General features: G+C 48.2%; 1 protein-coding gene across 1 annotated transcript in view; it reads left to right on the top strand.

The window, feature by feature from the left end:
* Window positions 1-26337, top strand: part of LOC147116230 (RNA-binding Raly-like protein) — a 1022237-nt gene that overhangs the window by 891199 nt on the left and 104701 nt on the right. The gene's annotated exons all lie outside the window — the stretch shown is intronic.

The following is a 26337-nucleotide window of genomic DNA, read 5'->3' as shown; positions in this document are numbered from 1 at the left end:
GGTCGAAGGGTGTTTTTGTTACTGGAAGGCTCTTTCCAGTGGGGCAGGGCTCAGTACTGGGTCCTTTGCTTTTTGTGGTACATATCAATGATTTGGACTTGAATGTAGGAAGTAAGATTAAGAAGTTTGCAGATGATACAAAAACTGCTCGTGTGGTTGATAATGAAGGAGAAAGCTGAAAGATATCAATGGACTGGTCAGGTGAGCAGAACAGTGGCAAATGGAATTCAATCTGAAGAAGTGTGAGGTAATACATTTGGGGAGGGCTAACAAGGCAAGGGAATGCAGAATAAATGGTAGGACACTGAGAAGTGCAGAAGATCAGAGGGACCTTGGAGTCCATGTCCACAGATCCCTGAAGGTAGCAGGACAGGTAGATAAGGTGGCTAAGAAGGCATACGGGATACTTGCCTTTATTAGCCGAGGCATAGAATATAAGAGCAGGGAGGTTATGCTTGAACTGTATATAACACTAGTTAGGTCGCAGCTAGAACATTGCGTGCAGTTCTAGTCACCACATTACAGGAAGGATGTGATTGCACTAGAGAGGGTGCAGAGGAGATTTACGAGGATGTTGCCAGGACTGGAGAATTTTAACTATGAGGAAAGATTGGATAGGCTGGGGTTGTTTTCTTTGGAACAGTGGAGGCTGAGGAAATACCTAATTCAGGTGTATAAAATAATGAGGGGCCTAGATAGAGTGGATAGGAACGACCTATTTCCCTTAGTAGAGGGATTGGTAACCGGGGGCATAGATTTAAAGTAATTGGTCGGAGGTTTAGTGGGGATTTTAAGAGAATTTTTTTCACCCAGAGGGTGGTGGGGGTCTGGAACACACTCCCTGAAAGGGTGGTAGAGGTAGAAACCCTCATCACATTTAAAAAGTACTTGGATATGCACTTGAAGTGCCATAACCTACAAGGATACGCTGGAAAGTGGGATTAGGCTGGATAGCTTTTTGTCAGCCGTCACGGACAAGATGGGCCGAATGGCCTCCTTCTGTGCTGTAAATTTCTATGATTAGCCTGGATAGAGGATTGGCTAACTAACAGAAAATAGAGAGTCGGGATAAATGGGTCATTTTCAGATTGGCAAACTGTAACTAGTGGGTTGCCATAGGGATCAGTGCTGGGGCCTCAACTATTTACAATCTATATTAATGACTTGGATGAAGGGACCGAGTGTACTGTTGCCAAATTTGCTGATGATACAAAGATAGGTGGGAAAGCAAGTTGTGAGGAGGACACAGAGTCTGCAAAGGGATATAGATAGGTTAAGGGAGTGGGCAAAATTTGGCAGATGGTGTATAATGTGGGAAAATGTGAGGTTATCCACTTTGGTAGGAAGAATAAAAAAGCAATTATTATTTAAATGAAGAGAGACTACAAAATGCTGCGGTACAGAGGGATCTGGAGATCCTCATACATGAAACACAAAAAGTTAGCATGCAAGTACAGCAATTAATTAGGAAGGTCAATGGAATGTTGGCCCTTATTGCAAGGGGGATGGAGTATAAAAGTAGGGAAGTCTTGCTACAACTGAACAGGGTGCTGGTGAGACCACATCTGGAGTACTGCGTGCAGTTTTGGTCTCCTTATTTCAGGAGGGATATACTTGCATTGGAGGCAGTTCAGAGAAGGTTCACGAGGTTGATTCCTGAGATGAAGGGGTTGTCTTATGAAGAAAGATTGAGCAGGTTGGGCCTATACTCATTGGAGTTTAGAAGAATGAGAGGTGATCTTATTGAAACATATTAAATTTTGAGGGAGCTTGATAAGGTAGATGCAGAGAGGATGTTTTCCATCGTGGAGGAATCTAGAACTAGGGTGCATAGTTTCAGAATAATGGGTCACCCATTTAAAACGGAGATGAGGAATTTCTTCTCTCAGAGTGTCGTGAATCTTTGGAATTCTCTACACCAGAGAGCTGTGGAGGCGGAGTCATTGAATATATTCAAGGCGAAGATAGACAGATATTTGAGCTACAGGGGAGTCAAGGGTTATGGAGAGCGGGCGGGACAGTGGAGTTGAGGCCAAGATCAGATCAGCCATAATCTTATTGAATGGCGGAGCAGACTCGAGGAGCAAAATGGCCTACTCCTGCTCCTATTTCTTATGTCAGGAATAATCAGATTGCAATTCCTGCTGCTGATGTCTGTCTGGTGATCTAACTGGAAAGTGCTTGGGGGTAATTTTTACTTTCGGCTATGGTGCATAACGGGCGGTATCGGAATGGCCGCCCATTATATACCCCGCCTGATTTTCCTTCACATTGACTTCAGTGGAAAGGAAAATAGGCCAGGAATATAATGGTCGGCAGATCCGATAATGCCCGCTTTATACCATCGCAGAAAGTGAAAATTACCCCTCTTGTGTGGATGTTAAATGAGGCAAGAATTAGGTTAGGCTCCCTCCTCCATCCCTTTGATCAAATAGTCTACCAACCCTCACTGCTTAGGCTCAAAGTTGAAGAATGGTGGCATGAACAAGTTACTGGAGAACAACTGGTGATGAGGAGTTACCGCCTTCTAGCGAGAATTGGTAAACAGACAATCATAGTAATCCAGAGTAGAGTATGAGTCTGGATAAAGAGTTGGTTGAAAAGTAGGAAACAGGGAGCACTGTAAGAGCCATAGGCCCCGATAAGTATGGGGAGGGAGCGGAGGGTGAGGTGTAGCGGCCTGGAGTACATGTTTCTTTGAGGTCCAACCGGGCCTGATCTAAATTTTTGGATACCGTTTCCTGGTTGTCAGCCGGCCAGATTGAGAGGCGAGAAGGCCAAGGAGCGGAGAGGAAGGAGGGAGATACATGGGTCAGGGGGGACATCGGAGGGGGGCCATAGATCGATCGCGGGCCATGGAGAGATTGGTTGGAGGCTGGAGAGACTGGGGGTGGGCTGGAGAGATCGGGTGAGAGGGGCAGAGAGATCAAGGGGGATAGAGAGATTGGGGGGGGGCGGGGGGGCCATGGACAGATCATGGGCTGTGGAGAGATTGGCCAGGGGCCGGAGACGTCAGGGGCAGGCTGGAGAGATCGGGTAGTGGTGGGGGGGAGCTGGAGCGATCTGGTGGGGGGGTGATGGAGAGATCTGGTGGGGAGCTGGAGAGATCTAGTGGGGAGCTGGAAAGATCTGGTGGGGGTAGTGGAGAGATCTGGTGGGGGTTGGGGAGAGATCTGGTGGGGGGCTGGAGAGATCTAGTGGGTGGGGCTGGAGAGATCTGGTGGGGGGGCTGGAGAGATCTGGTGGGGGGTTGCTGGAGAGATCTGGTGGGGGGCTGGAAAGATCTGGTGGGGGAGCGGGAGAGATCTAGTGGGTGGGACTGGAGAGATCTGGTGGGGGGGTTCCTTGGATAGACCACGGACTGGAATGATTGGTCAGGGACCGAAGAGATCAGGGGTAGGCTGGAGAGATCGTGGGGGGGTTTCCGTGTTCGTGGATAAATTGTGGGCCATGGAGTGATTGGCTGGAGAGATCGGGCGGGCCCATCCATAGATTGTGGGGGTCCGATCACAGGGGCGAGTCTGATCATGGGCAAGATCGTGCGGTGTGAGAAACAGGATATTTGAAGTGCTGGGGGGAAACACTCCTGCTCCTCCTGGCCCACAGACAGTGCTGTGGATCTGGCTGTTCTTGCCTCCCTTCAGCTGCCGGGTTTCCCGAGCCCTGGGAAACCCGGCCCGCAGCCATTAAATGTAAAACACAGCTAATATTTGAGCCACGCAGCCTTGTTATATTTAAATTAGGGACCCGCCTCCGGAGAGCAGGTTAGTCTCCCGGCAGCGCTCCCCCGCCCCTCCCCCCAAAGCCACCTCAGTTAAAGCCAGAAGTAGGTGCGTTAGAGGCGAGCAAGGGTTGGGTTTCCCATTTTTTTATTTTTAACCCCTGTCGCCCCTCTCCCGCCCATCGTGGGGGAGTGGGGGTTAAAATTCTCCCATAATGTCAGATGGATTGGCGTCCTGCAGGGTTCAGTATTCAGACCCCAATTGCTTCAATTCTATATTGGTGACCTGGATGTCGAAACCAAATGTAACCTGGTCCAACTTTCTGACAAGGCTAAACTCGGGAAAGCCGTGGAGCTGGAGGATGGAACGGAAGATATACAGAAGGATTTAATTTGGCTGTGCAATTGGGTAGTCCCATGACAAATGTAATTTAACACTGTTAAAAATGATCAACACTGATAAATGCATGTTGGTCCAAATATATGTAGAATGTCTGGACAATGTAGAGAAGCTAATAGAGTATCAGGATACGTGCCAGAACAGTAAAGTCTGCAGAGGCCATGCCAAGCTGCACAGTGTCAGACCACACTTGGAGCACTGCGTAAAATTCTACTCGCATAAAAGGCTTTAGAGATGTTGCAAGGAGGAACAAGCATGATGGTGCCAAAAAAGATGAGCTATGAGGAAAGATTAGCAAACGTCAAACTCTACAGTATAGAAAGAAGACCTCACTGAGGTATATAAACTATTACACGGTATAGATAAAGTAAACCAAGAATATTGCTTCGAGTTCGGAGTGATTATTTACATGAACAAGTTGAGTCGTTCTGTGCATGTACACTTGTGTGGGAGCGGAGCAGAACTAGACACCGCCCCGCCCCGCCACCGGAGCCGCGCTTGCGCACACAATGTTGCGGCCATGCATGGACACCTGATGTTCCAACCAGGCATGTGCCTAGCTGCAGGGCTGTAGCCTGCGGCCTGAACCACGTTTCCTCACTAATACAAAAGCAAAATACTGCGGATGCTGGAAATCTGAAATAAAACGTTTTTTGCATGGGGAAGGTCAGGAGATCGGAGCAAAGAGATGAGATGGGATCAGGGGAAGAGGAGAGGGAATTGGGGGGAGAGAAGGTCAGGAACTCAGGAGAAGAAGGTCAGGAACTCAGGGGAGGAAGGTCAAGAACTCGGGGGCGGGGGGGAGAAGGTGCGGAACTCAGAGTGGGGTAGAAGGTCAGGAATTCGGGGTGGGGTAGAAGGTCAGGAACTCGGGGGAGAGAGAAGGTCAGGAACTCGGGGTGGGGTAGAAGGTCAGGAACTCTGGGTGGGGTAGAAGGTCAGGAACTCGGGGTGGGGTAGAAGGTCAGGAACTCGGGGTGGGGTAGAAGGTCAGAAACTCGGGGGAGGGTAGAAGGTCAGGAACTCGGGGTGGGAGAGAAGGTCAGGAACTCGGGGTGGGGTAGAAGGTCAGGAACTCAGGGTGGGGTAGAAGATCAGGAACTCGGCGGGGTAGAAAGTCAGGATCTCGGGGTGGGAGAGAAGGTCAGGAACTCGGGGTGGGAGGGAAGGTCAGGAACTCGGGGTGGGTAGAAGGTCAGGAACTCGGGGTGGGGTAGAAGGTCAGGAACTCAGGGTGAGGTAGAAGGTCAGGAACTCGGGGTGGGGTAGAATGTCAGGAACTCGGGGGGGAGAGAAGGTCAGGAACTCAGGTGGGGCAAAATGTCAGGAACTCGGGGGGGGGGGGTAGAAGGTCAGGAACTCGGGGTGGGGTAGATTGTCAGGAACTCGGGGTGGGGTAGAAGGTCAGGAACTCAGGGTGGGGTAGAAGGTCAGGAACTCGGGGGTAGAATGTCAAGACCTCGGGGGGGTAGTAGGTCAGGAACTCGGGGTGGGGGAGAAGGTCAGGAACTCGGGGTGGGGTAGAAGGTCAGGAACTCGGGGGGGTAGAAGGTCAGGAACTCGGGGTGGGGTAGAAGGTCAGGAACTCGGGGTGGGGTAGAAGGTCAGGAACTCGGGGGGGGGGAGAAGGTCAGGAACTCGGGGTGGGAGAGAAGGTCAGGAACTCGGGGTGGGGTAGAAGGTCAGGAACTCAGGGTGGGGTAGAAGGTCAGGAACTCAGGGTGGGGTAGAAGGTCAGGAAGTCGGGGTGGGGTAGAAGGTCAGGAACTCGGGGTGGGGTAGAAGGTCAGGAACTCAGGGTGGGAGAGAAGGTCAGGAACTCAGGGTGGGGTAGAAGGTCAGGAACTCAGGGTGGGAGAGAATGTCAGGAACTCGGGGTGGGGTAGAAGGTCAGGAACTCGGGGGGGAGAGAAGGTCAGGAACTCGGGGTGGGGTAGAAGGTCAGGAACTCGGGGGAGAGAGAAGGTCAGGAACACAGGGTGGGGGAGAAGGTCAGGAACTCGGGGGAGAGAGAAGGTCAGGAACTCAGGGTGGGAGAGAAGGTCAGGAACTCGGGGTGGGGTAGAAGGTCAGGAACTCGGGGTGGGAGGTAGAAGGTCAGGAACTCGGAGAGAGAAGGTCAGGAACTCGGGGTGGGAGGTAGAAGGTCAGGAACTCGGGGTGGAGTGAAGGTCAGGAACTCGGGTTGGGGTCGAAGGTCAGGAACTCGGGGTGGGGTAGAAGGTCAGGAACTCGGTGGGGTAGAAGGTCAGGACCTCGGGGTGGGGTAGAAGGTCAGGAACTCGGGGGAGAGGTCAGGAACTCAGGGTGGGAGAGAAGGTCAGGAACTCGGGGTAGGGTAGAAGGTCAGGAACTCGGGGTTGTGTAGAAGGTCAGGAACTCGGGGGGGTAGAAGGTCAGGAACTCGGGGTGGGAGAGAAGGTCAGGAACTCGGGGTGGGGTAGAAGGTCAGGACCTCGGGGTGGGGTAGAAGGTCAGGAACTCGGGGGAGAGACGTCAGGAACTTGGGGTGGGGTAGAAGGTCAGGAACTCGGGGAGGTAGAAGGTCATGACCTCGGGGAGGTAGAAGGTCAGAAACTCGGGGTGGGAGAGAAGGTCAGGAACTCGGGGTGGGAGAGAAGGTCAGGAACTTGGGGAGGTAGAAGGTCATGAACTCGAGGAGGTAGAAGGTCAGGACCTCGGGGTGGGGTAGAAGATCAGGAACTTGGGGTGGGGTAGAAGGTCAGGAACTCGGCAGGGAGAGAAGGTCAGGAACTCGGGGGAGGGAGAGAAGGTCAGGAACTCGGGGTGGGAGAGAAGGTCAGGAACTCGGGGTGGGGTAGAAGGTCAGGAACTCGTGCGGGGCAGGGAGCACAGAGAGAACCGTGGGGATGGGGGAAGAATGTGATCCAGGTCTTAAGGGGCGGGTGGGATGAAAGCGAGAATGTAATCCAGATGGAAAGATGGATCACATTCTCCCCCCTCTGTTACACGTGGATCACGTTCTTCCAACCCCACCCACACCCCTTTACACCCGCACCACATTCTCACTCTCCTCCCCCCTAGACCTGGATCATGCGCTTGAACATGAACGGCAGTGGTTTATTTCGCGGAAGGCCCGGTGCGTTTGTGACCAGTCACATCATTGGACTGGACAAAATCCTGAAGTCATGCTACTGTCACTGTTCACTTCATACCCAATAAACCTGTGAACAATCCGTGACCCATCAGTCACCGCAGCACCCATCCAGAGTGTTTAGTTTGACGGAGTGATTAGCGACAGTGTGGGCACTTCCGGTTTTCGGTTGACCTTTGATGTCATCCAGCGCATAAGCCTGGCACTCGATGATATCATTCTCAGCGCCCGCTAAAGTCTATGGTTCTGCAAGTGATGTCACTTGCAATGACGTCATCCTCACCTATTCTCGTTGAATGAAATACGCCTCACGAATCCAACCTTGCAGCTCAAGTTATGTAAAATAGTCACTGCTGTGGATTTCACTCAGCAAATCCAGCAGCATTTACGGAAAGAGAAACAGAGTTAATGGCCCAGAAATTCGGGTCGGGGGCTTCCCATGGGTGCAAGCCCCCGACCTACACTTACATATCGCGCTGACATTTGAAGACTGGGCCTGCGTGGATTTCCGGTCTGTGGCCCGGTTCAGCTCCCGGCACGCTGTGCGTGCGTGATCCAGCGGCGTACTTAGTGCGATGAGCCGGCTGGGATCACGTGAGCACTGGGCAACCAATGGGAGTTTACAGAAGTCCATTCATGAGTTAGACATAAGACCTGTCAAACTCATGAAAAGTTCGGGCGCCCAAAAAACTACTTAAACTTTAAATAAAATTTAAAAAAACATTCCAATAATTAAATTAACTATTAATAACTTTAAAAAACTATTTTAAACAATTATTCAAATTTCTGACAAAATTTTTTTTTCAAGAAATCGGGTCCAAAAATACACTTACCTTACTGTAAATTCTTTAAAAATAATAAACCTGTGGAAAAAAATTTCTAACTTTAATTATTAGACCACTTACCTTATAAAACTAAGTCCTTACGTCTGCTTTTTACATTCGTAAAAAGTGGAGGCCTTCACGCACAGACAAACCTGTCAAAAAAAACGAAGTTCAACGCGTACGCGCTGCCTCAAACGTCGCTAGGGAACCGCCTCTTAACCCCTTGGTTCAGAGGAGAGGAAATGCCGGTTTTCCGCGCATGCGCTGTGCATGCTGAAATCCGGCATTTCCAACGGGCCCACGCGTGAGTGCCCCGTCCGTACTCACGCGTTGGGACCAGAATTACTGGGCCTATAGTTTCACATTCTGATGAAAGGTCATCGACCTGAAACGTTAACTCTGCTTCTCTTTCCACAGGTGCTGCCTGACTTATTATAATAATAATAGATTGACATAGAGTTTACAGCACAGAAACAGGCCATTCGGCCTAACTGGTCTGTGCCGGCGTTTATGCTCCACACGAGCCTCCTCCCACCCTACTTCATCTTACTCTTCTAATCCTTTCTTCCTTGTGTGCTTATATATCTTCCCCTTAAACACATCTATATCTTGCAATGACTTGCTGAGCATTTCCAGCATTTTATGTTATATCACTTAACTGATGATTGGGAGGAGGTCGACAGGGCAGGCTGCATGTGGCCGTGTCAGAGTTACCTTGCTTTTCCCAGTGGCCCTCCACATTAACGGGTAGACGTCACTACTGTGGCTGCACTGGAGCAGCTTGGCTCGGGGAGCCTGCCTGTGACAATGACTGAATCAAATTACACAATTGCCGAGACTTCGAATTACTCTCCAGCAGGCAAGATCAAATTACACATTCCAGGCAAATTATTGGGCGTGTCTTGTCCTACAAAGGGACCAATGACAGATCTGGTCCAACCCACTTGAGGTGCAAATAAACGCAGCCCTTCAAGTTTACCCAGAAAAGTAGGACCAGAGGGCATAAATTTCAATGAGTGAAAAGTAACATTAAAATAGATGTATGTTAGGATGTATAACAATGAATAAGAATGGGCTTTTCACTTCCTTTTTCTATGTTTCAGGCATGGGAATGGCCACTTACATAGAAACATAGAAGATAGGAGCAGGAGTAGGCCATTCGGCCCCTCGAGCCTGCTCCGCCATTCAATGCGATCATGGCTAATCATTCAAATTCAGTACCCTGTCCCTGCTTTCTCCCCATATCCCTTGATCCCCTTAGCCTTAAGAAATATATCTAACTCCTTCTTGAATATATTTAATGAATTGGCCTCAACTGTCTTCTGTGGTAGAGAATTCCACAGGTTCACCACTCTCTGGGTGAAGAAATTCCTCCTCATCTCTGTCCTAAATGGCTTACCCCTTATCTTTAGACTGTGACCACTGGTTCTGGACTCCCCCGCCATTGGGAACATCCTTCCTGCATCTAGTCTGTCTAGTCCTGTTAGAATTTTATAAGTTTCAATGAGATCCCCTCTCATTCTTCTAAACTCCAGCGAATATAAGCCTAATCAACCCAATCTCTCTTCATACGTCATTCCTGCCATCCCAGGTATCAGTCTGGTGAATCTTCGCTGCACTCCCTCCATGGCAAGAACATCCTTCCTCAGATAAGGCGACCAAAACTGCACACAATACTCAAGGTGTGGTCTCACCAAGGCCCTGTACAACTGCAGCAAGACATCCTTGCTCCTGTACTCGAATCCTCTCGCTATGAAGGCCAGCATACCATTTGCCTTCTTAACCGCCTGCTGCACCTGCATGCTTACCTTCAGCGACTGGTGCACAAGGACACCCAGGTCTCGTTGCACTTCCCCTTCTCCCAATCTATTGCCGTTCAGATAATATGCCTTCCTGTTTTTGCCACCAAAGTGGATAACCTCGCATTTATCCACATTATACTGCATCTGCCATGCATCTGCCCAATGCATGTGAGTGTAATAAAAGGAATCGATCTTTGACCAACCTGAACCGTTTCGTTTTGTCTGGGTCAATTTTAATCTATCCATAGTAACTCCTTGGGTCCAAACTATGTTTATTTCATCCAATATTTCACACTCCTCCTCCCTGATCGCAATGTCTGCATCGTCCCTCTCTGTTGTGAAAACAGATGCAAAGTATTCATTAAGAACCATACCCATGGCTTCCGTTTCCACACACAGGTTACCTTTATGGTCCCGAATAGGCCCTACTCTTACTTTAGTTATCCTCTTGCTCTTAATGTACTTATAAAACATCTTTGGGTTTTCCTTGATTTTACTGCCAATATTTTTTCATGCCCTCTCTTTGCTTTCCTAATTTCCTTTTTAATATCACCCCTATACTTTCTATACTCCACTAGGGTTTCTGCAGGGACAGAGTACAGATTTTGGATGATCAGCCATGATCTCATTGAATGGCGGAGCAGGCTCGAGGGGCCGAATGGCCTACTCCTGCTCCTATCTTCTATGTTTCTATGTATTGAGCCCTCAGTATCTCTCATAAGTTTCCCTTTTTTTCTTTATCCATCCCTATATGCCCCTTGACATCCAGGGAGCTCTAGATTTGTTAGTCACACCTTTTTTCTTTAAAGGAACATACTTGTTCTGAAATAACAACAGAAAACGCTGGAAAAACTCAGCAGACCAGGCAACATCCGTGGAGAGAGAAACAGAGTCAACATTTCAGGTCGAAGACCCTTCGTCAGGACTTGTTCTGAACCCTCACTATCTCCTCCTTGAATGCCTCCCACTGCTCTGACACTGATTTACCTTCAAGTTTCTGTCTCCAGTCCACTTTGGCTAAATCACATCTCAGCTTAGTAAAATTAGCTTTTCCCCAATTGAGAACTTTTATTCTTGGTCTATCCTTATCCTTTTCCATAACTACGCTAAATCTAACTGAATTATGATCACTACCACCAATATGCTCTCCCACTGATACCCTTTCCACCTGCCCAGCTTCATTCCCTAAAACTAGGTCCAGAACTGCGCCCTCTCTAGTTGGGCTTGCTACGTACTGGCTAAAAAAGTTCTCCTGAATGCATTTTAAGAATTCTGCTCCCTCTAAACCTTTCACACTAATTTTATCTCAGTAATAGAAACATAGAAGATAGAAGCAGGAGTAGGCCATTCGGCCCCTCGAGCCTGCTCCGCCATTCAATGAGATCATGGCTGATCATCCAAACTCAGTACCCTGTCCCTGCCTTCTCCCCATATCCCTTGATCCCTTTAGCCTTAAGAAATATATCTAACTCCTTCTTGAATATATTTAATGAATTGGCCTCAACTGCCTTCTGTGGTAGAGAATTCCACAGGTTCACCACTCTCTGGGTGAAGAAATTCCTCCTCATCTCTGTCCAAAATGGCTTACCCCTTATCCTTAGACTGTGAGCCCTGGTTCTGGACTCTCCGGCCATCGGGAACATCCTTCCTGCATCTAGTCTGTCTAGTCCTGTTAGAATTTTATAAGTTTCAATGAGATCCCCTCTCATTCTTCTAAACTCCAGCAAGTATAAGCCCAATCGACCAAATCTCTCCTCATACGTCATTCCTGCCATCCCAGGTATCAGTCTGGTGAATCTTTGCTGCACTCCTTCCATGGCAAGAACATCCTTCTTCAGATAAGGCGACCAAAACTGCACACAATACTCAAGGTGTGGTCTCACCAAGGCCCTGTACAACTGCTGCAAGATATCCTTGTTCCTGTACTCAAACCCTCTCGCTACGAAGGCCAACATACCATTTGCCTTCTTAACCGCCTGCTGCACCTGCATGCTTACCTTCAGCGACTGGTGCACAACGACACCCAGGTCTCGTTGCACTTCCCCTTCTCCCAATCTATTGCCGTTCAGATAATAATCTGCCTTCCTGTTTTTGCCACCAAAGTGGATAACCTCGCATTTATCCACATTATACTGCATCTGCCCAATCGCCCAACCTGTCCAAATCGTACTGGAGTTTCTCTGCATCCTCCTCACAGCACACATGCCCACCCAGCTTTGTGTCGTCTGCAAACTTGGAGATATTGGCCCAGAAATTCGGGTCGGAGGTTTCCCGCAGGTGCAAGCCTCCGATCTGCACTTAGCTTGCGCGCCGGCCGTTGAGCTGTGGGCCCCCGTGGAATTGCGATCCTGGGCCTCCTCCAACTGCCAGCGCGCAGTGCTTGCATATCCCAGGGGCGCAATTAGTTCAATGCGTCCCCTGGGATCACGTGGGACATGGAGAGCCAATGGTAGCAGGGAATGCTTCATTCATAAGTTTGACAGGAAGACCTGTCAAACCTATAAATACTATGAACCCCAAAACATCACTAAATCTTCAAATAATTTTTTTTTTAAATCACATTTTTAAAATAAACTATAAATTACATGAAATAACTATTTTAAACAATCATTTAAATTTTTGAAAAAATTAATTACATTTTCTAACGGGGCTAAAAGTAAACTTACATTTCTTTAAAGTATTTAAAAATAATAAACCTGTATAAAAAATGTTTTAATTTTAATTAATTCACCACTTACCTTGTAAAAAGCAGGCCTTGCGACTGCTTTTTACATGTCTAACTTCTGGAGACTTACCCTCCCGGGAAAACCTGCAAAAAAAACGTAAGTTCCATGCGCACGCGCAGCCTCTCCTGTGCACGCGTTCGACTTCTGAACCCCTTTCAGGGGAACGGAAGTGGCAGTTTCCCGCGCATGCGCAGTGCATGCACGAAACCGGCGCTTCCATTGGGCTTACGGGTGAGTACCCCGTGCGTACTCACCTGTGGAGACCCGAATTTCTGGGCCATTACATCTAGTTCCCTCGTCTAGATCTTTAATATATATTGTGAATAACTGGGCGGTACCCCACTAGTCACTGCCTTCCACTCGGAAAAAGACCCGTTTATTCCAGCTCTTTGCTTCCTGTCTGCCAACCAGTTTTCTATCCAAGTCAGTACCTTACCCCCAATCCCTTGTGCTTTAACTTTGCACGCTAGTCTCTTATGCGGGACCTTATCGAAAGCCTTCTGAAAGTCCAAATACACCACATCTACTGGTTCTCCCTTATGTATTCTACCAGTTACATCCTCAAAAAATTCCAGTAGGTTAGTCAAGCATGATTTACCTTTTGTAAATCCATGTTGACTTTGTCCGATCCTGTCACTGTTTTCCAAGTGCTCTGCTATTACATCTTTTATAATGGACTCTAGCATTTTCCCCACTACCGATGTCAGGCTTACCGGTCAAAAATTCCCCATTTTTTCTCTACCACCTTTTTTAAATGGTGGGGTTACATTAGCTACCCTCCTATCCATGGGAACTGTTCCAGAGTCTATAGAATTTTGGAAGATGACCAGCAATGCATCTACTATTTCTAGGGCCACTTCCTTAAGCACCCTAGGATGTAGATTATCAGGCCCTGGGGATTTATCGGCCTTCAATCCCGTCAATTTCCCTAACACTATTTCCCTACAAATACTGATTTCATTCAGTTCCTCCCTCTCATTAGACCTATGTTCCCCGACATCTCTGGGAGTTTATTTGAGTCCTCCTTTGTGAAGACAGAACCAAAGTATGTATTTAATTGGTCTGCCATGTCTTTGTTCCCCATTATAAATTCCCCTGATTCTGACTGCAAGGGACCTACGCTTGACTTTACTGATCTTTTTCTCTTCACATATCTATAGAAGCTTTTACAGTCAGTTTTAATGTTCCCTGCAAGCTTACTCTCATACTCTATTTTCCCCCTCTTAATTAATCCCTTTGTCCTCCTTTGCTGAATCCTAAACTGCTCCCAATCCTCAGGTTTGTTGCTTTTTCTGGCCAATTTATATGTCCTCTCCTTGGATCTTATGTTATCCCTAATTTCCCTTGTTAGCCAATGTTGCGTCACCTTTGTTGTTTTATTTTTATGCCAAACAGGGATGAACAAATTCTGTAGTTCATCCATGCGATCTTTAAATGTTTCCCATTGCCTATTCACCGTCAACCCATTAAGTAACATTCCCCAATCCATCATAGCCAACTCGCACCTCATACCATCGTAGTTTCCTTTATTTAAATTCAGTACCCAAGTCTCTGAATCAACTACTTCACTCTCCATCTTAATGAAGAATTCTATTATATTATGATCGCTCCTCCCCAAGGGGCCTCGCACAACAAGATTGCTAATCAATCCTTTCTCATTACATAATACCCAGTCTAAGATGGCCTGATCTCTAGTTGGTTCCTCGACATATTGGTCCAGGAAACCATCCCGTCTACACTGTAGGAATTCCTCCTCCACAGTATTGTTACTAATTTGGTTAGACCAATCTATATGTAGATTAAAGTCCCCCATGATAACTGCTGTGCCCTTATTGCACGCATCTCTAATTTCCCGTTTAATGCCATCCCCAACCTCAGCATCACTGTTTGGGGTTCTGTATACAACTCCTACTAACGTTTTCTGCACCTTGGTATTTCTCAGCTCTACCCATACAGATTCCACATCATCAGAGCTAATATCCTTCCTTACTATTGTGTTAATCTCCTCTTTAACCAGCAATGCTACCCCACCGCCTTTTCCTTTTTGCCTGTCCTTCCTGAATATTGAATACCCCTGGATGTTGAATTCCCAGCCTTGGTCACCCTGAAGCCATGTTTCCGTAATCCCAATTATATCATATCCGTTTACATCTATTTGCACAGCTAATTCATCCACCTTATTACGAATGCTCCTCGCATTAAGACACAAAGCCTTCAGGCTTGTTTTTTTAACACTCTTAGACCTTTTAGAATTATTGTTTACTGGGGCCATGTTTGATTTACACACTTGATTTCTCTGACTTCCACTTTTGCTTTTCTCCTTCCTGTCTTTTGCTTCTATCCTTGCTTCCCTTTCCTCTGACTCCCTGAACAGCTTCCCAACCCCCTGCCATTTTAGTTTAAACCCTCCCCAACAGCACTAGCAAACACTCCCCCAGGACATCGGTCCCGGTCCTGCCCAGGTGCAAACCGTCCAGTTTGTACTGGTCCCACCTCCACCAGAACCGGTTCCAACATCCCAGGAATTTGAGTCCCTCCCCCTTGCACCATTCTTCTAGCCATGTATTCATCTGAAATATCCTTCTATTTCTACTCTGACTAGCATGTGGCACTGGTAGCAATCCTGAGATTACTACCTTTTGAGGTCCTATTTTTTAATTTACCTCCTAACTCCCTATATTCAGCTTTTAGGACCTCATCCCGTTTTTTACCTATATCGTTGGTACCTATATGCACCACGACAACTGGCTATTCACCCTCCCCCTCCAGAATGCCCTGCAGCCGCTCCGAGACATCCTTGACCTTTGCACCAGGGAAGCAACATACCATCCTGAAGTCTCCTTTGCGGCCGCAGAAACGCCTATCTGTTCCCCTTATAATAGAATCCCCTATCACTATAGCTCTCCCGCTCTTTTTCCTCCCGTCCCGTGCAGCAGAACCACCCATGGTGCCAGGAAGTTGGTTGCTGCTGCCTTCCCCCGATAAGCCATCCTCTCCAACAATATCCAAAGCAGTATATCTGTTTGAGGAGGGGATGGCCACAGGGGACCCCTGCACTACCTGCCTGCGCCTACTACTCTGCCTGGCGGTCACCCATTCCCTTCCTGCCTGTGCAGCCTTTACCTGCGGTGTGACCAACTGATTAAACGTGATATTCACGACGTCCTCAGCATCGCGAATGTTCCAGTATGTATCCATTCGCAGCTCCAGCTCCACAATGCGGTCTGCCAGTAACTGCAGCTGGATACACTTCCCGCACACATGGTCGTCAGGAACACAGGAAGTGTCCCTGATTTCCCACATAGTGCAGGAGGAGCATGCCACGGGGTCGAGCTTTGCTGCCATGACTTACCCTTTAATTAATTTAAATTAAATGAATACCGCCAATTATACTACAATTAAATGATATACTCAAGGGCCCTTGTTTCCTAGCACTCCCCACTACACAACAGAGACCTCAGAAACTATAACCATAAAATGAAGACCGTCTAAATTTTGTAAACTATGAACCTTAACTGTAAACTATAGAGTAGTATAAGTACTCACCCAATCAGCTGTTACCTCCTGCCCGCATCACGTTTTGAATCGTGACGTGGCTCTGGAACGCCATCGCTGGTCTGCGAGAAAGGCTCTGTAAAAATGCCCGCGAAAGTGAGTTTAAATACTCACTGAAACTCCGCTCTCACCACTCCCGACAATGGCCTCTGTAAAAAAGCCTGCAAAAGTGAGTTTAAATACTCACTGAATCTCTGCTCTCATCGCTCCTGACAATGGCCTGTGTAAAAAAGCCCGCGAAAGTGAGTTTAAATACTCACTGAACCAACGCTCTCACCGCTCCTGACAATGGCCTGTGTAAAAAAGCCCGCGAAAGTGAGTTTAAACACTCACTGAACCAACGCTCTCACCGCTCCTGACAATGGCCTGTGTAAAAAAGCCCATGAAAGTGAGTTTAAATACTCACTGAATCTCTGCTCTCACCGCTCCCGACAATGGCCTGTGTAAAAATGCCCACAAAAGTGAGTTTAAATACTCACTGAACCTCCGCTCTGACCGCTCCCGACACCAGCCTAGTACTTGTGATATGTGTGTCCATTTATTCCCAGCAGTCTGGCATATCACCAGTCTCTCAAAAGCACACTTCAGTTATTATTTAAAGCTCCATCTGGTGGCACATAACTCCATGGAATAAAGCGTTGTTACATTCATGTCGGTGCAAACCACTGCTAACAGCAAGGACCAAAACCAGCAACAACAACATGCATTTATACAGCGCCTTTAAGTTAGCAAAACGTCCCAAGGCGCTTCACAAGATTGTTATCAATCAAAAGTTGACACTGAGCCACAGAAGGGGATAGCAGGACAGGTGACCAAAAGCTTGGAGTTTTAAGGAGCATCTTAAAGGAGGGGAAGAGAGGCGGAGAGGTTTATGGAGGGAATTCCAGAGCTTAGGGCCTTGGCAGCTGAAGGCACCAGTAGTGAGAATAAAATGCTGCCCATTTACAAAAAAATATGAAACACTTTTCAACTATCAGCAGATCAACCTAATAATCTGATTGTATTTGGATGTGACACTGCATTAATATATAACTATTGATAATATATTAAAACCCTTGCGTATAGTGCTCACTTCCTGTTTTTCATATGTTTGCTGTAACACTTTTGCTGTAACACTTTGTTGATTGGCTCAAAGTGAAACAGCAGCCAATCAGAACAGATGAAACAGGGAACGTAGTCATCGAACGTAAGGAAAGCTACTAAAATACTGCCAATGAGAAATTACAACTAAGAAAACCACCAATTCTGAATGACCAGTTAGGAGAACCTATCTATTAAAAGAAAAGTTGAAGCAGTGGAATCATTCAAAACACTGTTTGAAAAAAATGGCTGCTTTGTTTCTCAGTAACTAAAATTTCTAATGTCCAAAATAGGATTTAAAAAAAAGATAAAACATCAAAAAATTATACATTTTAAAATATGATTACATTTACACATTGAATTGTCTTTTGGGTCTTTTAATATCTTCTTTAAAGTTTAGATAAAGAGAAAATAGTTAGAAGTAGCCAGCACAGATTTCAAAAGGGATGATCGTACTTGACAAACCTCATGGAATTCTTCGCGGAGGTAACAGATGTGGGAGATGTGGGAAATGCAGTAGATTTAGTGTGCGTGGACTTTAGGGAAGCCTTTGATATGGAAGATTACTGGAGAAGATTAAGAGGCAGGAATTAGGGAGAAGATAGCAAACAGGACTATAAATTGGTTGGAAAGCAGAAAACAGAGTAGGAGTTAAGGGTAGTTTTTCAAAGTAGGCAGTGGTGTCCCATAGGGTTCAGTTCTGGGGCCAGTTCTGTTTTCTGTGCAGATCAATGATTTGGATACAGGCCTAAAGGCAGGAGTGTCGAAATTTGAAGATGACACTAACATAGAAGGTATAGTTAATTCTTTAGAAGACCAAAGGAAGCTGCAAAGGCATTCTGATAAGATGGGAAAATGGACTAATAAGTGACAAACGGAATGCAGTCAGTAAAAAAAAATAGCAGGAGTAATTATGCTCTGGATAGAAGTAGGCTGTGAAGAGCAGAGGTGATTTGGGGGTTAGAGGTTTACTAGAAATTAAAGATAGCACCTGAGGTTGATAAGGTCATTTTTAAAATAAAAGCTAATGGAATTCTAGGTTTCGTCACAAGAAATATAAAAACCAAGAGGCAATGATGAGCCTGTATAAAACTTAATGAGACTTCAGTTAGAGTATCGCATGTAGCATTAGGCTCCACACTATTAGAAGGATATTGAACCTTTAGAGAGGATGCAGCACAAATTCAGTAGGATACTGCTTTATATGAGGAAAGACAAATATGAAGAAAAACTTTTAAAAATTCGACTTTTTCATTGAACAACGCAGGTTACGGGGCAATATGACAAGTGTTTAAAATTATGAAAGGATTGGACAGAGTGGACAGAAGCAGACTGTTTCCAGTAATTGAGGGGCCATAGTACAAGATTAAATGCAAGAAAGAGAGTGGTGGTCATTTTAACCTAACTCAGTGGGCAGGAAACCCACGGGATCGGTGGAACGCCAGTTTTACACCCTGCCCAATATTACTCTCTAATTGACTTCAATGGAGATTAAAATCAGGCGGGGTTTAAAACCAGCGTTGTACCAGTTTCCCGACAGGTGGGTTCAGTTAAAATTGTCCCCATGTCAATACAACAGAAATTGCACCATCCAAATATCAGTGTATGTCATATGTACGCAATTCCTTTGGCTGTTATTTTAACTGAGGATAAATCCACATAGCCCACAAGTTATTGGGAATTGTGGATTAGATCCAGACAAAGGAGTGGTGCTTTCTGCATACCACACCAGTTTGAGACAATGAGGTTCAGTAAGTCATTTCAGTAAACATTCACACATCCCGGCCAGGCAGGAACGGTAAGTGGGAGGGGTTAAAATCGGGTGAGTTGACTTACTGGCCGAAGTCGCTCCGATCCGGTCCGGAGGAATTTTATCTTCGCTGACTATCAAGTTGGCCGAGACTCCCACTACAAAATGGCGGGGGCCTAATCGGCGCTGTAAGGCTATATCTTACTGAAACTCTGATAGAGGCCCGTCTGGTGTCAAACAGCAGAGCGGCCCGAAGAGACCAAGGTAAGTTAAGGTTTTTAATTTTTGGAAGGGTTTCTTGACCCTTTGCAGAGCCGTTCTGACTGGCTTCGGCTCTGCAACATCCCTCCACCCCCTCCAGTAGTTGAGGGGACTGGAACGAGGGGCTACAGATTTAATACAAGAGATTTAGAACAGAGACCAAGGGAAACTTCTTCACATCGAGATTTGTGACTCTGTGGAATTCACTTCCAGGGTTAGTGGTTGAGGCAGAAACTACGGTTGGAAATTTCCTCAGAGGTGCTCCTGTTCTGCCACTCTAACTTCACCAGGTGTGCAGCGGAAGAAAGAAAGACTTGCATTTATATAGCGCCTTTCACGTACTCAGGACGTCCCAAAGCACTTTACAGCCAATGAAGTACTTATGAAGTGTCATCACTATACTGTAATGTAGGAAACGTAGCAGCCAATTTGCACACAGCAATCTATCACAAACAGCAATAAGATAATGACCAGATAATGTGTTTAGTGATGGTTGAGGGATAAATATTGGCCAGGACACCGGGGAGAACTCCTCAGCTCTCCTTCGAAATAGTGCCATGGGATCTTTTACGTCCACCTGAGAAGGCAATTTAACATCTCATCCAAAAAGCGGCACCTCCGATAGTGCAACAGTCCCTCAGTACTGCACTGGGAGTGTCGGCCTGGATTTTGTGCTCAAGTCTCTGGAGTGGTGCTTGAATCCACAACCTTCTGACTCAGAGTTAACGAAAGGGGAACGGGAAATAGGAAGTGGCGGGAAGTAGCTACTTGGCTGCCATATTTAACCACGCCTGGCGCAAGATGATGCCTTAAGTAAATCTCACACCTAGCATTTATGCAGTGTTAACAGCTCTGTTTATCGCCTTTCCAAACACACCAGTGATCTGTCATCGACCTGCAAGATTAACCCTGCTTTCCTCTCTCTGCGCAGATGCTGCTTTATCTGCATTCCAGCATTTTCTGTTTTTATTTCAGAGCTCTGTAATCACTTCCCTGTAATCGGCATGCGTGTGTCATCTCTAGGACTTTTTGTAATGGAAATGCCACTGTTTCCTTACCAACCCTCTGAGCTAAAAGAACAGTGAATGGAAAGAGAGTCTGTGAGAGTTTTATGAACAATAGCAAGCTGTGTCACCTTGCCCAGAACAGTAGAACCAGAGGACACAGCCGGTGCTTGAAGGGGGGTAAATTTAAAACTAATCTGCGGAAACATTATTTCAGTGAGCGAGTGGTCAATCTATGGAACAGGTTGCCGAGGGAGATGATGAAAGCAGTTAGTATTGATTCATTCAGAAAATAACATTCTGGGATACAATATCTGAGTAATTTGAGACATGACATATGGTAAGTGTAGCAGGCTTGGGAGGAATAAGGTGATTTTTGGACCTCTGGTTCCCAAAGCTCTCGCCTCATGTCTGGGTCTGTTGTAGATTAATTGATGCTGTGATTAGTCAATAGCTCTATTATCGTTGTATCATGCGACTACCAGGATGGTAGAAGGCGAACTAGATGGGCCATATCTTTTTTCATCGAGTAAGTTCTATGGTCCCATGTAACAATTAAGTGTTGAGATTTTGCTATAGAGTTGTTCAGGAGTTGTTGCTTGTTTCAGTGCTGTCCATCTATGAACTCTAATTTGGGCCCTTGGTATCTTCAGTCGTCGTCCATTTAAACTTGCCACATACCATCTCATGGAATGGGAAAACAGGGACTCTTAACTGCTTCGATTTATGATTCCAACTGTGCCCTAGAAGGCGATCTAGATTGACCTTGGTCGTTTAACATCTAGCAATGCCTATTACAAGTTACTGTGCTCCCAGTGCAATCAGGGCCATGTGTTGAGTGACACTGCTTATCCACAAGTGGCCCAAGCATACAGGCTCCAATCCACCACTGATTAAAGCTCTGGGCTTATAGCTAGGCAAGAAATTTGTCATTGCTCACAGCCACTCAGAAAGTGGCATTTTGACTGCCTGTGGGACTTCTGTACATAGAGTTGGAGCACTGGAGCAGCAAATCACACAACGAATCTCATGACAAACATGAAAATTCACATGATCTGTCACGGGACGTCAGACCACACCAGATCACTCGCCCTAATTATAGCAGCTTATTTCTCACTGAGTCAGCGTTCACTCACATTTCAGTGAAATTTAAGTGACAATATTTTGTGCTCTGAAAGATGAGGAATAGTGGTGCTGGGGAAATGGAACTCTTCCTGTTTCAGGCACCGTGTCAACATCAAAACACTCGGGCGAGATGTAGCACACAGCGACGGCAGAGTAACTATCACTGCACTCTGTTCCGACAGTGTGCCTCAGCCCCAAGCTCCTGAGCACATCTCGTACTGCATCAGGGTGGCATTGTCCACATGAGCTATCTTGTGACCTGTCTGAGGAGCACCAGTTTAGTGCCAAGTACTGGCAGTTCTGTGCTGCTGGCCCACAGCTACCAGGAGCTGGGACGAGTCTACCCAAACTGATTTCATGTCAGGCACTTAGAAGCAACCAGTGGACTTTGATCCACCTCATCTGGCCTGGATTTGAACCCTGGTCCTGGAGGTCATTGTCCAATTCAAGGCACTGCCCACCTCCTGAAGTTTCTGTTATTTTATTGTTCCTGATCAATTGAATAAATCGATTCTGTTGTAGGAACGGAGGTTCCTATCAAAAAGACTGAGCTCGACTCAGGCAATTAAAATAATGAACTTTAATGGAACGAAACGGGTTTAAACTGGAAACTGCTAGAACACATCAATAACAGGTCTACTCTCCTTGAGGGCTCCACGAGGACTGATCCTCTGGTCAGAAGACTGACGTCATGATGTCATCACGTTCTTCCCGCCGTTGGGGCATCACGTGACTAACGGCATGACGTCATCACGTTGAAACCGCGCTGTAAAGGTAACTAGACATTGTACAGTCAAACAGTGTAATTAAAGGTACAGGCACAGACAGTAACTACATTGCTGTTAAAGGAATTATGTACAACCGCTCTGAGTTCTTTGGTGGCTCCGCCACATGCACCCCCCCCCCCGCCCCCCCAGAATTGTCTTTAACAGAAAAGGTGAGGCGAGGAGGAGGCCTGATGAGCCTGTCCGATCGACTGCGATACCCTGGTAGAGGAAGTTGACGACCGGTGGACGAGTTGGCAGTCGGTTGTGGCTGAGCAGGCGCGGCGAGCGCGGTCGAGTTGGCAGGCGACTTTGGTTGATCTGGGGCGGCGGCAGCGGGCGGTCGGCCACGTTTGGGTGGTTGAGCGACTACAACAGGGTGGTCCAGGTCCAGGTGAGCCGGCTTCAAGCGGTCCACCGAGATGTGATCCAGCTTCCCTCCGACGTCGACCGAAAAGGATTTGTCTCCTGGTTCGATGACGCGGAAAGGACCAGTGTAAGGGGGCTTGAGCGGATCCTGGTGAGCGTCGTGGCGGATGAAGACATACTCCGCATTCTTCAGTCCCGGTGGCACGTAGGAGTTCTGCAAACCATGATTGGAAGTAGGTATCGGAGCGAAGCATCTGGCCGCTTCCTGGTGGCGAACGAGTTGCTGGGAGGCGGACCATGGCTCTGTGGGAGAAGGGAGGAAATCTCCTGGTACACGGAGCGGCTGGCCATAGACGAGTTCAGCCGAAGACGATTGTAGGTCGTCTTTGGGCGCCGTACGAAGACCCAACAGGACCCATGGGAGTCTGTCCACCGATCCTGCGCCTTGAAGACTGGCCCGAAGAGAGGCTTTAAGCGACCTGTGGAATTGCTCGCAAAGGCCGTTTGCCTGTGGATGATAGGCGATGGTGCGATGAAGTTTGGTACCGAGCCCCTGAGCCATAGCGTTCCAAAGACCCGAGGAAAATTGTGGCCCGCGGTCAGAAGAGATGTCTGCCGGTACCCAGAAACGGGCAACCCAACAGGAGATGAAAGCTCTAGCAACGTCTGCCGAAGTGGTGGAAACCAAAGGAATTGCCTCTGGCCACCTAGTGGTGCGGTCCACTATGGTGAGGAGATGAGTACAACCCTGAGAAGGCGGAAGCGGCCCCATGAGGTCCACATGCACGTGGTCGAAACGACGCTCCGGAACAGTGAACGCAGCCACTGGAGCCTTGACATGACGCTGGACTTTGGCCTTCTGGCATACGACGTAGGTATTAGCCCAGTCACGGACATCGATGTGCATACCTTTCCAGACAAACTTGGCCGACATAAGCCGTTGCGAAGCCTTCATCCCCGGGTGCGACAACCCGTGTATGGCATCAAAAACCTTCCGGTGCCATGCGACTGGCACGATAGGTCGCGGAGCTCCCATGGAAACGTCGCAAAGGAGCGTGGCACCTGCGGCCTGGAAGATGACGTTGGTCGCTTGGAAGCTAGAGGGAACGGTTCTATATGATTGGACCTCCGAGGCCTGATCTGCAGCCATGAGGGCGTAGTCGATTCCCAGGTGCACTGCGTGGACCGTCGCACGGGCGAGGCAATCTGCCACCAGGTTGTCCTTACCAGACACATGTTGAATGTCCGTGGTAAATTCGGAAATGAACGTCAAGTGACGTTGTTGACGAGTGGACCACGGTTCGGCGGTCTTGGCCATGGCGAACGTAAGGGGTTTGTGGTCGACAAAAGCCGTGAAGGGACGCCCCTCCAATAAAAACCGGAAATGGCAAATGGCGAGGAAAAAGGCCAGTAGCTCCCTATCGAAGGTGCTGTACTTTTTTTCATTCTTTCGTAGTTGACGGCTAAAAAACGCCAGCGGTTGCCACATGCCGCTGACCCGCTGTTCTTGCACTGCACCGATGGCGTAGTCTGACGCATCGGTGGCAAGGGCGATAGTAGCACCTGGAAGTGGGTGCGCCAGCATGGTTGCGTTGGCCAAAGCGTTCTTGGTGCGCCGAACGCCTGGAACATCTCAGCTGTCCGGCTGATTGGATCTTTACCGGACTTGCCCTTGAGGACCCCGAACAAAGGTTGCATGTGTTGAGCCGCCTTGGGGACGAAACGGTGGTAGAAGTTGACCATCCCCAGGAACTCCTGCAAGGCCCTGACTGTTGACGGCCGCGGGAAAGAAGTAACCGCCTCAACCTTCGTCGACAAAGGGACGGCGCCGTCCGATGTTATGCGATGTCCCAGGAAGTCGATTTGTTGCAGGCCGAACTGGCACTTGGCCGGGTTGATGATTAAACCGTGTTGGCTGAGGCGCGTAAAGAGGGAACGCAAATGGGAGATGTGCTCCTCCTTGCTGGCACTGGCGATGAGTATGTCGTCAAGGTAGACGAAAAGGAAATGCAGGTCTCGAAGAACGGAGTCCATTAAGCACTGGAACGCCTGTGCTGCATTGTTTAAGCCAAACGACATCCGCAGGAACTCAGAGGCCAAAAGGGGTGATGACTGCGGTTTTCGGGACGTCTTGTGGGTGCACTGGAACCTGGTGATATCCACGGACGAGGTCGACTTTAGAGAAGATAGAATTACCCACCAAGTGGGCCGAGAAATCCTGGATATGCAGGATCGGGTACCGATCTGGAGTGGTGGCGTCGTTAAGGCGTCGGTAGTCACCGCATGGCCGCCAGCCGCCGCCTGGTTTCAGCACAATGTGGAGAGGCGAGGACCAGGGACTCTTGGATCGCCGAATGATCCCAAGCCGCTCTATCGTGTTGAACTCCGCCTTCGCAGCTGCGAGCTTGCCGGGTTCGAGCCTTCTAGCCCGCGCATAAACCGGGGAGCCAGTAGTGGTGATGTGATGCTCAACACCATGTTTCGTCGCCGAAGAGGAGAAGGTGGGCCTTGTCAGCTCCGGAAACTCCCCGAGGAGCCGCGTGAAGTCATCCGGAGGAGGGAAAGCACAGGCAATGGAGCTCGCCACGGAGGTACCGTGGAAGCACGGAATCGAGTGGAAGGTGGCCACGTTGATCAGCCGGCGGTGCCGGACATCGACTAGTAGGCTGTTGGCACACAGAAAATCCGCCCCTAGGATAGCCTGTGAGACTGTGGCCGTGACGAATTCCCAAAAGAAGCGCTGACCGCCGAAACAGACTTCGACCCGCCGCTTTCAGAATGTTCGAATAGCTGCGCCATTAGCCGCTACGAGGGAAAAACCGAGGTTCCCAGTCTGCATGTCGAGCTTCGACGCAGGTAGAATGCTACACTGCGCCCCGGTGTCACAAAGAAAATGGCAGCCCGAGAGGGAATCGGTGATATAGAGGAGTTTCCCCGTAGAACCGACGGCCATCGCCACCGCGGAACGCCCGTTAGACTTGGTCATCCGTCGCCAGGGACGCCGCCTGCGCTTTCTTGTTTTGTTTTTGGGCGAAAAACTGCAGGGGGAACGGCAGCATCGTGCTTTCGCGCCAAAACGGGTGTGGTAGGAGCACCAGCCTGCTGTAGGAGAAGCCGGGACCGCGTCTGTGGGGGGTGGGCGCCTCGTGGCCGCGCAGCACTGCTGGGTAACCGTGAAAATCTTATCGGCTTCGGCCGCAAGCTTGGTGCAGTCTGTAATGTCGGAGCTGGCCAGGGCAGCCTGAACCTGTTCAGGCAGTTGATAGAGGAAAAGCTCCCGGAAGAGGAAACATTCCGGTTCAGCACCCAAGAGCGTGAGCATTTGGCTCATGAGCTCGGACGGTTTGGAATCCCCGAGGCCGGGCAGTGTGATGAGCCGGCGAGCGCGCTCCGACTTTGATAGCCCGAAAACCTGAAGCAACCGCGCCTTAATTGCATCATACTTGCTGTCAGTAGGAGGACTACCGAGGAGGCTGATGATCCGTGATGCAGTTGCGCTGTCAAGGGCGGAGACCACATAATAATAACGGGTCTGATCCGCGATGATGTTCCTAATGGCGAACTGGGCTTCAGCCTGGATGAACCAGGCGTCTGGTTGTTGCTCCCAGAACTGTGGCAGTTTCAGCGTGACAGCGTTCGTGTCCATGTCAAATCTTCCACGAAAATCGTTCGTAGAAGTCGGGGTCACCAATGTAGGAACGGAGGTTCCTATCAAAAAGACTGAGTTCGACTCAGGCAATTAAAATAATGAACTTTAATGAAATGAAACGAGTTTAAACTGGAAACTGCTAGAACACATCAATAACAGGTTTACTCTCCTTGAGGGCTCCACGAGGACTGA

Source organism: Somniosus microcephalus, chromosome 6, assembly GCF_052327205.1.
Source record: "Somniosus microcephalus isolate GS21.2 chromosome 6, FLI_Smic_1.0, whole genome shotgun sequence".
NCBI classification, from domain to species: domain Eukaryota; kingdom Metazoa; phylum Chordata; class Chondrichthyes; order Squaliformes; family Somniosidae; genus Somniosus; species Somniosus microcephalus.
This window is presented reverse-complemented; position numbering and strand designations above follow the sequence as displayed.